Genomic DNA, 9927 nt, shown 5'->3' on the forward strand with positions numbered 1-9927 from the left:
TTTTATTTTCGGGTGCTTTTTACGCACGGAGTGGTTGGCGTTAGGAAGGGCATCCAGCCATAGAAACATTGCCAGATCAGACTGGGCCTGGTGCAGCCTTCTGGCTTCCTAGACCCCAGTTGACCCGTCCAACCCATGCTAGCATGGAAAGCGGACACTAAACGATGATGATGATGATGATGACATGCACACCAAATTCTTCCTGCAGTAAGAAGTTTGCTTCCCAACCACATGGTTCCAGGTTCAGTCCCACTGTGTGGCACTTTGGGCAAGTGTCTTCTCCTATAGCCATGAGTTGACCAAAACCTTGTGAGTAAATTTGGTAGATAGAAACTGAAAGAAGCCCATCATATATGTGTGTGTGTGTATTTCTTTGTTTGTATATGTGTTCATCCCCCATCATTGCTTGATGAACAGCATAGGTGTGTTTACATATGTCCCCATAACTTGGCAGTTTGGCAAAAGAGACTGACAAAATAAGCACCAGGCCTTACAGAAAATAATAAGTACAGAGGCTGATAAGTTTGACTAAAATTCTTCAAGACAGTGTCCCATCATGCCTACACTCTAATGACTGAAACAAGCGAACAATACTATCTTCATACAGCCTGGATCACCAATTTCGCAAACACATTCAGTTGATTCCGTCAGGATTGCAGTATTTGCACTTACATTAACACTCATCTAAACTCTTTTGATACCAAACTCTTTCGAAACCTTTCCTAGTACTATGTTCAAATCCTTCAGCATTCAGATTACTCTATCAAATCTAAAGCTTATTTATTCACATTGTTTTGAATTAATCAGCGCAGGAGTCACGAGATATGTTTGCGAAAAGATGGAAGTCTGTAGCGTGCAAGCTGGGTATATCTGGCACCAGGTAAGTGTGGCCGGATCAAGAAGTAAAGGTTCTACCCAGATGGCTGGGATCCGTGCCCTACTGTATAATAACAAATTTTTAAAACTTTATATTGTAAATATTATATATATTTCATTGTAAATACCAACGTTTTAAGCTACTACACCCTATATGTTTGTCTGTATTTGTATGTCCCCTCTATGTAACGCCTTAATGGCAAATCTTTCATGAAATAAAGTAGCTTGTTTACCAACCACATGGTTCCGGGTTCAGTCCCACTGCGTGGCATCTTGGGCAAGTGTCTTCTGCTATAGCCCCGGGCCGACCAAAGCCTTGTGAGTGGATTTGGTAGACGGAAACTGAAAGAAGCCCGTCGTATATATGTATATATATGTATGTGCGTGTATGTTTGTGTGTCTGTGTTTGTCCCCCTAGCATTGCTTGACAACCGATGCTGGTGTGTTTATGTCCCCGTCACTTGGCAGTTCGGCAAAGGAGACCGATAGAATAAGTACTGGGCTTACAAAGAATAAGTCCCAGGGTCGATTTGCTCGACTAAAGGCAGTGCTCCAGCATGGCCACAGTCTAATGACTGAAACAAGTAAAAGAGTAAAAGAGAGTATCTCATAGCTTTGGGATTCTGATGGAGTGAACGTTTATTTTTAGAATGATATTAAAGGGTAGGTGTGAAAGACCAAATCTAGCCATTTTGAACACAAAACAGATAGAATATTTGGACCAGATGTGTCTGGTTTAACCCTTTCGTTACCAAACCGCCCAAAGCCGCCCGAAAAAAATTTGGTTAATGTGACCAAACCGCCCAAACCCGCCCGTATTTACCTATTCATATTTAAATGAGAATATCAGAGAAAATCTCTTTAGTACATTCGTGAAAACACGTGATTATACTTTGTAAACAGTTCATCTACAGTTTTGTACAACAATCGAAGTGTAATTTTAATTCCCTGAATTTTGGGAGATTTTTTTCCGAAATTTGTTCCTATTGTGTTTTCAAAATTTGTAATTCTGACAAAATATGGATACGAATTTCATTATATCAAGCAGCGAGTCAGAATTCGAAGGATTTTCTACTGAAGACCTTGATAAATCTAACTCTATGACTGAAAAAAAAAAGCATGTGGTATTTGATAATGAATCTGATGTTTCATTTTCCAAAAGTGAAAACAGTGAATCCGACAGCTGCGACAGCGATAAAGAAAATGAATTGGCACCTGAATGGAGTGAAAATTTAAAACTGTTTCTTTCGGTGATTTTTCTGAAGAAACTGGACCAAGCCACAGACTTTCCCAGGAGAGTAAAGCCTTAGACTATTTCTTTTTACTTTTTCGAATGAGCCTATTTGAAATCATTACGGCGGAAACGAACCGTTATGCTAAATGTAAACAAAGCGAAAGAAAGGATAGTTAGTGGTTTCCCACAACCTTAAATGAAATTAAGACTATTTTGCCATAAATATTATTATGGGTATCAGAAAGTTGCCCAGAATAACAAATTCTATCGTAAAATTTTGTTGTATACCCAATTGAATATTAGCTAATAACCCATTTTCTATAGCGATGTTTGAACAAAATTTTAATAATTTTATATTTTGTTGAATTTACCTGTATCTACCTGCAATTAGAGTCACTTTGTGACAAAAATTATAGTATAGAATTGGTTGAGAACATTTCATTAAATTATCTTCCAAAAATCATGTTAATATATTGATAAATAAAAAAGTTATAGTTGTTTAATGAAACCAGACTAAATTTATGATTATGTTAGAAATTAATTGAAACACATAAGGGGTGTATTTTGGCCAGAAATATAGTAACGAAAGGGTTAAATGCTAAAGGGTTAAAGGGATCTAAATGAAAACCTATCAAAATTTCATGTCAAATTCCCAAACTAGCTTAATAACAACAAAGTTGTTTTGCTAAATTCTTCATTATTTTTGTAGACGCTGCTGTGGAAGTTTCAGCACGCATGCATAGAGTCGGATTACTTCCGGTAGGCCGCCAGAAGTTCCCTTATGTGCATGCGCAGGAACTGCAACCTGAAAGTGTCTCTGCTAAGTCTGCCTTTTTGGGAGAGCAGCCCTAACAAACGGACGTGACTAAAACTTCTCTCAGGGAAAACCCTATGCATAGAGAAACTATCTTCGAAGCGGGAACGGAAACCGTATCTTCTTGGCTCACCCGAGTGAACATTTGTAAACAGTCCTGTGGACTTGGCTGCCGGTTCGCCCTTAAGAAATATATATATGTAGTGACGTCATATTCCAGTGTGCGCACACGCAACGTCATTCTTCATTGTGCGTGTGCGGAACGTCCTTCTTCAGTGTGCGTGTGCAGGGTTGGAACCTTCTGGAAAGGCATAAGGAAGTTCCCTCATGCACATGCGCTAGAGACTGAAGAAGAAATTCTATAGCGTTCCTTAATAGCATCGGGGACTTGAGACACGGCGATAGAAGAGAAAGGACGTATTTTCATACGTGTGATCAGCTTATTCTCCTGTCCCAGACGCTTAGGATTTAACCTGTTCTATTAATGCTGAATTGTTGTAAGAATGGATACCAGTATACCATCGTGTTTCATTGTTGAATAAGAGAATAAAGAATTGTTTTTAAACTTGCGTTTCGTTCCTGACTGGTAGTTTCTAGAAACAAAAAGAAAGGAAATGTGTTGCACCCAAGTTGCACCCCAAAAGTGTAAAGAAGCAACCAGTTCCCTTTACATTTATGTATATATTTTACCTGTGAACCCGAAGAATAAAGTGTTATTTATTGTTATCGAAGACAGCCAGCTTTTTGGTTCCTTTTCTTCGACTTGTATGTGACAAGATAAGACCAGACACCCCTCAAGTGTTCCTGAAACTCTAATCTTGTTACATTTTTGAAACTAATTGAAAAGTAGTGGTGCCACTTATTAGAAGTATATATTTCTTTACTACCCACAAGGGGCTAAACACAGAGGGGACAAACAAGGACAGACAAACGGATTAAGTCGATTACATCGACCTCAGTGCGTAACTGGTACTTAATTTATCGACCCCGAAAGGATGAAAGGCAAAGTCGACCTCGACGGAATTTGAACTCAGAACGTAACGGCAGACAAAATACGGCTACGCATTTCGCCCGGCGTGCTAACGTTTCTGCCAGCACGCCGCCTTACTTATTAGAAATATAGTAATGACAGAGTAAGCAAACTGGTAATTGTCCAAAAATATACAAACTAACTTTCCAGGCTCTCTGAACTGTTAAGCACGTTTGTATATGCACGAGGCAGAAAAACTGGCAGAATCATAAGAGCGCCAGACAGAATATATCTTGTAGTATTTTTACTCTCATTCTCTGTACTCTGGGTTCAAATTATCATTCAAGGCAACCTTGTCTCAATGGAAAGCTTGGAAAAGTGGACTTTAAAGAATGATGATGATGATGATGATACACACACACAAAAAAATATATACATTTAAAAGAGGGGAGAGGAGGAGGAGGAGGAGGAGGAGGAGAAAGAAGAAGAATGAGGAGGAGGAGGAGGAGGAGGAGGAGAGGAGGAGGAGGAGAAGAAGAAGAAGAAGAAGAAGAAGAAGAGAAGAAGAAGAAGAAGAGACATATTAAAATGTCTGGTGTCAAAAAAGTCAACATCAAATCAGCATTGCCAAATAGATGGCACTAAGAAATCTGTAACAAAACACCTCATACCATATAGAAGAAAAACACAGAGAGCTCCATTTTGCATCCGGCTGCAATCATCAGCTGATTTCCATGCTTCGCTGAGATTTCAACCCATTATGCTCAGTATCTCTCCACACGGTGGGCCTGCAACAGCTGGACATATTATTGTATTGCAACCGGACTCATGCCAGTTCTGTGGTCTGATACGCTTTCACAAACCTCCTGGTAATCCAAGTACTACCCTCAACTGCTTTCTCCTAATATTCCTTGATGATGCTCCTCGCAGCAAATGCACCAGCCACCTTCAGAAACCTTCTGAGAGAAGCTGCTGGGAAACCCCTGCAGCCAGCCTTGAAAACAACCAGCTCACAGATGTAACTCTTCTCCCGAATCTCTGATACCAGCTCTTCATAGCCCAACAGCTTCCGCTCATGGGCCTCAGCAATGTTCTCCTCCCATGGCGCAGTCAGCTCCCCAAGGACCACATGTCTCTGACCCTCATCTACCAAAACAAGGTCGGGTCGGAGTGCTGACACCATGATACTTTCAGGCAATGGCTTGTCCATAAATACCTCCCATTTTCTGTCTTCGACCTGTTGAGGTTTCTGTCGCTTTGACATCACATTTTGCTTCATAAATGCTGTCTTGCACAAGCTCAGTTCAGGCACTCAGCTCTCTCTTGCAGCTGAAGCAACAATGTGTAGCACTAAATTATGTCTAAGACTGGAGTGCTTTTGAGCAAGCTGACAGCATGTGTTTGAGGCTGCCATACTTCCCGCACAAGTGGCACTGTGGACTCTCTTGGATACCCCATTGTTTTTAGATTTTCTGGAGACGGATGCACATCATATGCAGTCTGGATCAGAGCTTTCAAATGCCCTGCAATCAACCACCACCAAGCAGACCACTTCAACTCCAGCTTTTCAACATCATTCCAATTCAGCCTCTGACGCTGCTGTGCTTGTTGCACTGCGTGACCCTGGCACCTCTCAACTTCCAGCTGCCTTACTTGTTGTTCACGTAACTTCTGCTGTTCTTGTTCACTTGACTCAGACCAAAACCGCTCTCTCATGACAAGTCCCACGCCAGCCCTGCCATCTATAATCACTCCACGCACTTCAGCATGCTGGGCCATCTCATCAAGCTACTGCATCGCTTCACTGACCATCCACTTTCTACCAGTGTTCAAATCTGGTGGGTTGTCGTGGATCACAGTGTCCCTCGACTCAGACAGCATTGATTGCAGACGCACCTTGGAGACCTTGTACTCCTCCACTAGTGACGTCAGGGGCAACTGGAGCATACCCTGGTTGCCATAAAGGGTGACATATGAAAGGCACTTCAAAAGGCCAAGCCACTTCCTTACCATTTTATTGATCTTCCATTCAATTGTCTCAATCCTCATTAGAGAAATTTCATACACAATTATGGGTCACAGCAACCTTGGAAGCAACCCAAAATGCATGCACCACACCTTGAACTTCCCAGGCAAACTAATTTGATCAATGCTCTTTAACCCTGTCTCTGCCTGCTTCTGCAGTTCAACACCACAATGCTTATCTGTGAGGAGAAAACTGTACCATCATCCCAGACTTTTGACACTTTGCTGACAAACAGTTGGTATTTGCTCTCCACTGATGCTGAAAAACAAATTTATGAGTGATCCACCCTTCAGTGAAATGTTTAAAGAGCATCCGACTCCAGCAGATCAGTTCAGACAATCTATTCAACATGTCTCTGGCAACGTTGATATTCTCCTGCACAATGGTGAGATCATCCATGAACGCCCTCAGTTTTACTCCTCCTCAGTTGAACCTGCGCTCAGGCTTTAAGCCCCTCAGTATGATCCCCATGACCATCACAAAAAGGATTGGGGAGATGGCACAACCCATTGCAATCCCCTTTTGTAGATCAATGTATTCAGTGGTGTACTTTGCAGTAGAGAACCGAAACATGAACTGGTCAAAGTATAATGATAGAATGCTTCGGAGTTTCTGGGGCACAGAGAACTTCAGGGCTACCTGTATCATGTTATGAAGCACAGAACCATATACATTTGCTAAGTACAGCCATACAACATGCAGCTCCTTACGCAATGCTTTATTCTCTTTGATCTTAGCCCAAATCATATACATATGTATGTATACACACACACACACATGCATACATATATATGTATGTATACACACACACACACACGCATACATATATATGTATGCATACATATAAATATATGAACTCACACATACGCATGCACTATGAGCTCCCATACACTTTCTGTTTATGAAATTTCCTTCACATTGTACTATTAAACCCCAAGATGCATTGGGGGATTCGAGAAGACCTGACCACCACCACAGAATTGAGGTTCCACATGAAAAGCACTGGTGCTGATGTCATGTAGAAAGCACTAAGTTCAAGGTGTGGTGCATGCATTTTGGGTTGCTCCCAAGACTGCTGTGGCCCATAACTGTGTATGAAGTTTCTCTAACAAGGATTGAGACCATTCAATGGAAGATCAATAAGATGGTAAGGAAGTGGCTTGGCCTTTTGAAGTGCCTTTCATATGTCGCCCTTTATGGCAACCAGGGTATGCTCCAGTTGCCCCTGACGTCACTAGTGGAGGAGTACAAGGTATCCAAGGTGTGTCTGCAATCAATAAAGTCGTTGGCATCAGGAAGGGCATCCAGCTGTAAAAACCAAGCCAAAACAGACTATAGAACCTGATGTGGCCCCTGACCTAGCGAGTTCCTGTCAAGCCGCCCAACCCATGCCAGCATGGAAAGCGGATATGAAATGATGATGATGATGACGATGACAATGGTAGCAGACATTTACTCAAGGTGCCACACAGTGGAACTGAACATACAGCCATGTGGTTGCAAAGCAAACTTCTTAACTACACAGCCATGCCTGCACACACTGTTAGACTTTGGCACAGAAAGACTGACAAATGTCTCAGAACCACTTCCAAGACATACTACAACGACAGCTAACAGAATGAAACGAGGAACACCTTGGTTTATTATACAGGTGTTAAAGACAGAAGTGGAAATGGTTGGCAGAGACAGCCTGTATCGACATCCAGAGTTTTATCAGTTTTTACAAGGGGAGATAAAGTTAGCAATAAAATCATTTATGTAGGCGCAGGAGTGGCTGTGTGGTATGTAGCTTGTTTACCAACCACATGGTGCCGGGTTCAGTCCCACTGCGTGGCACCTTGGGCGAGTTTCTTCTACTATAGCCTCGGGCCAACCAAAGCCTTGTGAGTGGATTTGGTAGATGGAAACTGAAAGAAGCCCGTCGTATATATGTATGTGTGTGTGTGTTTGTGTGTCTGTCTTTGTCCCCCTAGCATTGCTTGACAACCGATGCTGGTGTGTTTATGTCCCCGTTACTTAGCGGTTCGGCAAAAAGAGACCGATAGAATATGTACTGGGCTTACAAAAGAATAAGTCCCGGGGTCGAGTTGCTTGACTAAAGGCGATGCTCCAGCATGGCCGCAGTCAAATGACTGAAACAAGTAAAAGAGTAAAAGAGTAAAGAGTAAATCAGTGGCGTGTGTAAAGCATAGAGGTAGTGGGTTAGAACAGAGGTGTATATTTGTGTGACTGAGCACATGTGAATGTGAGTGAGTAGATATGAGAGTATGTATGTGTGAGTATGTGTGTGTGTGTGTGTGTGTGATGTGCAAATGTAGATGTCTGTGCGTGTGTGTATGTACACAAGTAGTAACTGTGTGTATAAAATTAACGAGTATGTAAACAGAATCAGTGAATGTGTATTTATATACACTGCGGTCGTGGGTATGTCGGATTGCGGGTGTGAGTGTGAGTGTGAGTGTATGCAAATATAGAAAAGGCATATGTGTGTGTGTGTGAGTCTGTTTGCGTAAAGAATTAGTGAATACGTATGTACTGTGTGTGTGTGTGTGTGTGCGTGTGCATGTTGAAGCAGTGAGTGTGTAGAGGTAATGTGTATGTATGAATAATGGAATGGGGTACACACACACACACACACACACACACACACACACCACACACACACACATATATATATACATATATTATCATCATAATCATCATTACCAACATTCAATGGCAATGTTCCATATAGGTACAGGTTAAATGGTTCAGCTGCATTCAAAGGAACCAAGGACTGCCTCATGCTTCACTGTCTACTTTGACATGGTTTCTATGGTTGGATAACGTTGATAATGCCAACCACTTTGCAGTGTGCACTAGGTGCTTTTCTTTTTTTTTTTTGTTTTTTTTGTACTACCATCACTAATGAGGTTGCCATACAGCTTGCAAGACTACAAATCCCGAGAGAGGCAGCTTTATGCGAGAAGATAAGTGTTGAAGTATGAGAGAAGGGGTCAGAGAAGAACGGGCATCTTGCTGTAGAGGGGTTACATGGCTGCTCACATTTTAGAAGAGAGAGTTGGGGAGTAATCAGTGTGGAGCAGAGAGGAGATAAAATTAGTGTTGTGGTTTCTTGGGGGGGAACCTCAAAGTATAAGGTGAGTAGAAGTCCATGTACGGTTACAACCTTGGGACTGAAATGCATAAGGGAATAAAGGAATAAAGGAATACACACATTGTAGTAATCAGTTGTTTGTCCTGTGTGTTATTTAGTCATTCATCCATTCTCTTAAATTTCGGACTTCCTATCGTAAACATGTTTAGCAAACAATCTGATTTCTGGTATTTAAATAATTAGATAAAAAATTAGTACTAATAAATTATTACATATTAATAAACAATTAGGTTATTTCCCTTTTCTTCATATATTATCTTTTACTCTCTTTTACTTGTTTCAGTCATTTGACTGCGGCCATGCTGGAGCACCGCCTTTAGTCGAGCAAATCAACCCCGGGACTTATTCTTTGTAAGCCCAGTACTTATTCTATCGGTCTCTTTTGCCGAACCGCAAAGTGACGGGGACGTAAACACACCAGCATCGGTTGTCAAGCAATGCTAGGGGGACAAACACAGACACACAAACACACACACATATATATATATATATATACGACAGGCTTCTTTCAGTTTCCGTCTACCAAATCCACTCACAAGGCATTGGTTGGCCCGGGGCTATAGCAGAAGACACTTGCCCAAGATGCCACGCAGTGGGACTGAACCCAGAACCATGTGGTTGGTTAGCAAGCTACTTACCACACAGCCACTACTATGTTTAACAAATATCACCGATAATGCCTTCTCTCGTAGCTAAGTGGTGGGATGAGGAGCAGAAGAGCTGGGAGTCTGGGTGAATAAAGGTTCCAAGGATGTATGAAAGAGAGATGGGGAAATGGGAGAGGGAGTCAATATTATGAATAAGTTAAGGCAGTGAGCTGGCAGAATTGTTAGCATGCTCGCAAAATGCT

At 41.7% G+C, this 9927-nt stretch overlaps 1 protein-coding gene across 4 annotated transcripts in view; it reads right to left on the reverse strand.

Annotated features, from left to right (window-relative positions):
• Positions 1-9927, reverse strand: part of LOC115216697 — a 223727-nt gene that overhangs the window by 123142 nt on the left and 90658 nt on the right. The gene's annotated exons all lie outside the window — the stretch shown is intronic.

The sequence above is a fragment of the Octopus sinensis genome, linkage group LG10 (assembly GCF_006345805.1).
Source record: "Octopus sinensis linkage group LG10, ASM634580v1, whole genome shotgun sequence".
Taxonomy (NCBI): Eukaryota; Metazoa; Mollusca; class Cephalopoda; order Octopoda; family Octopodidae; genus Octopus; species Octopus sinensis.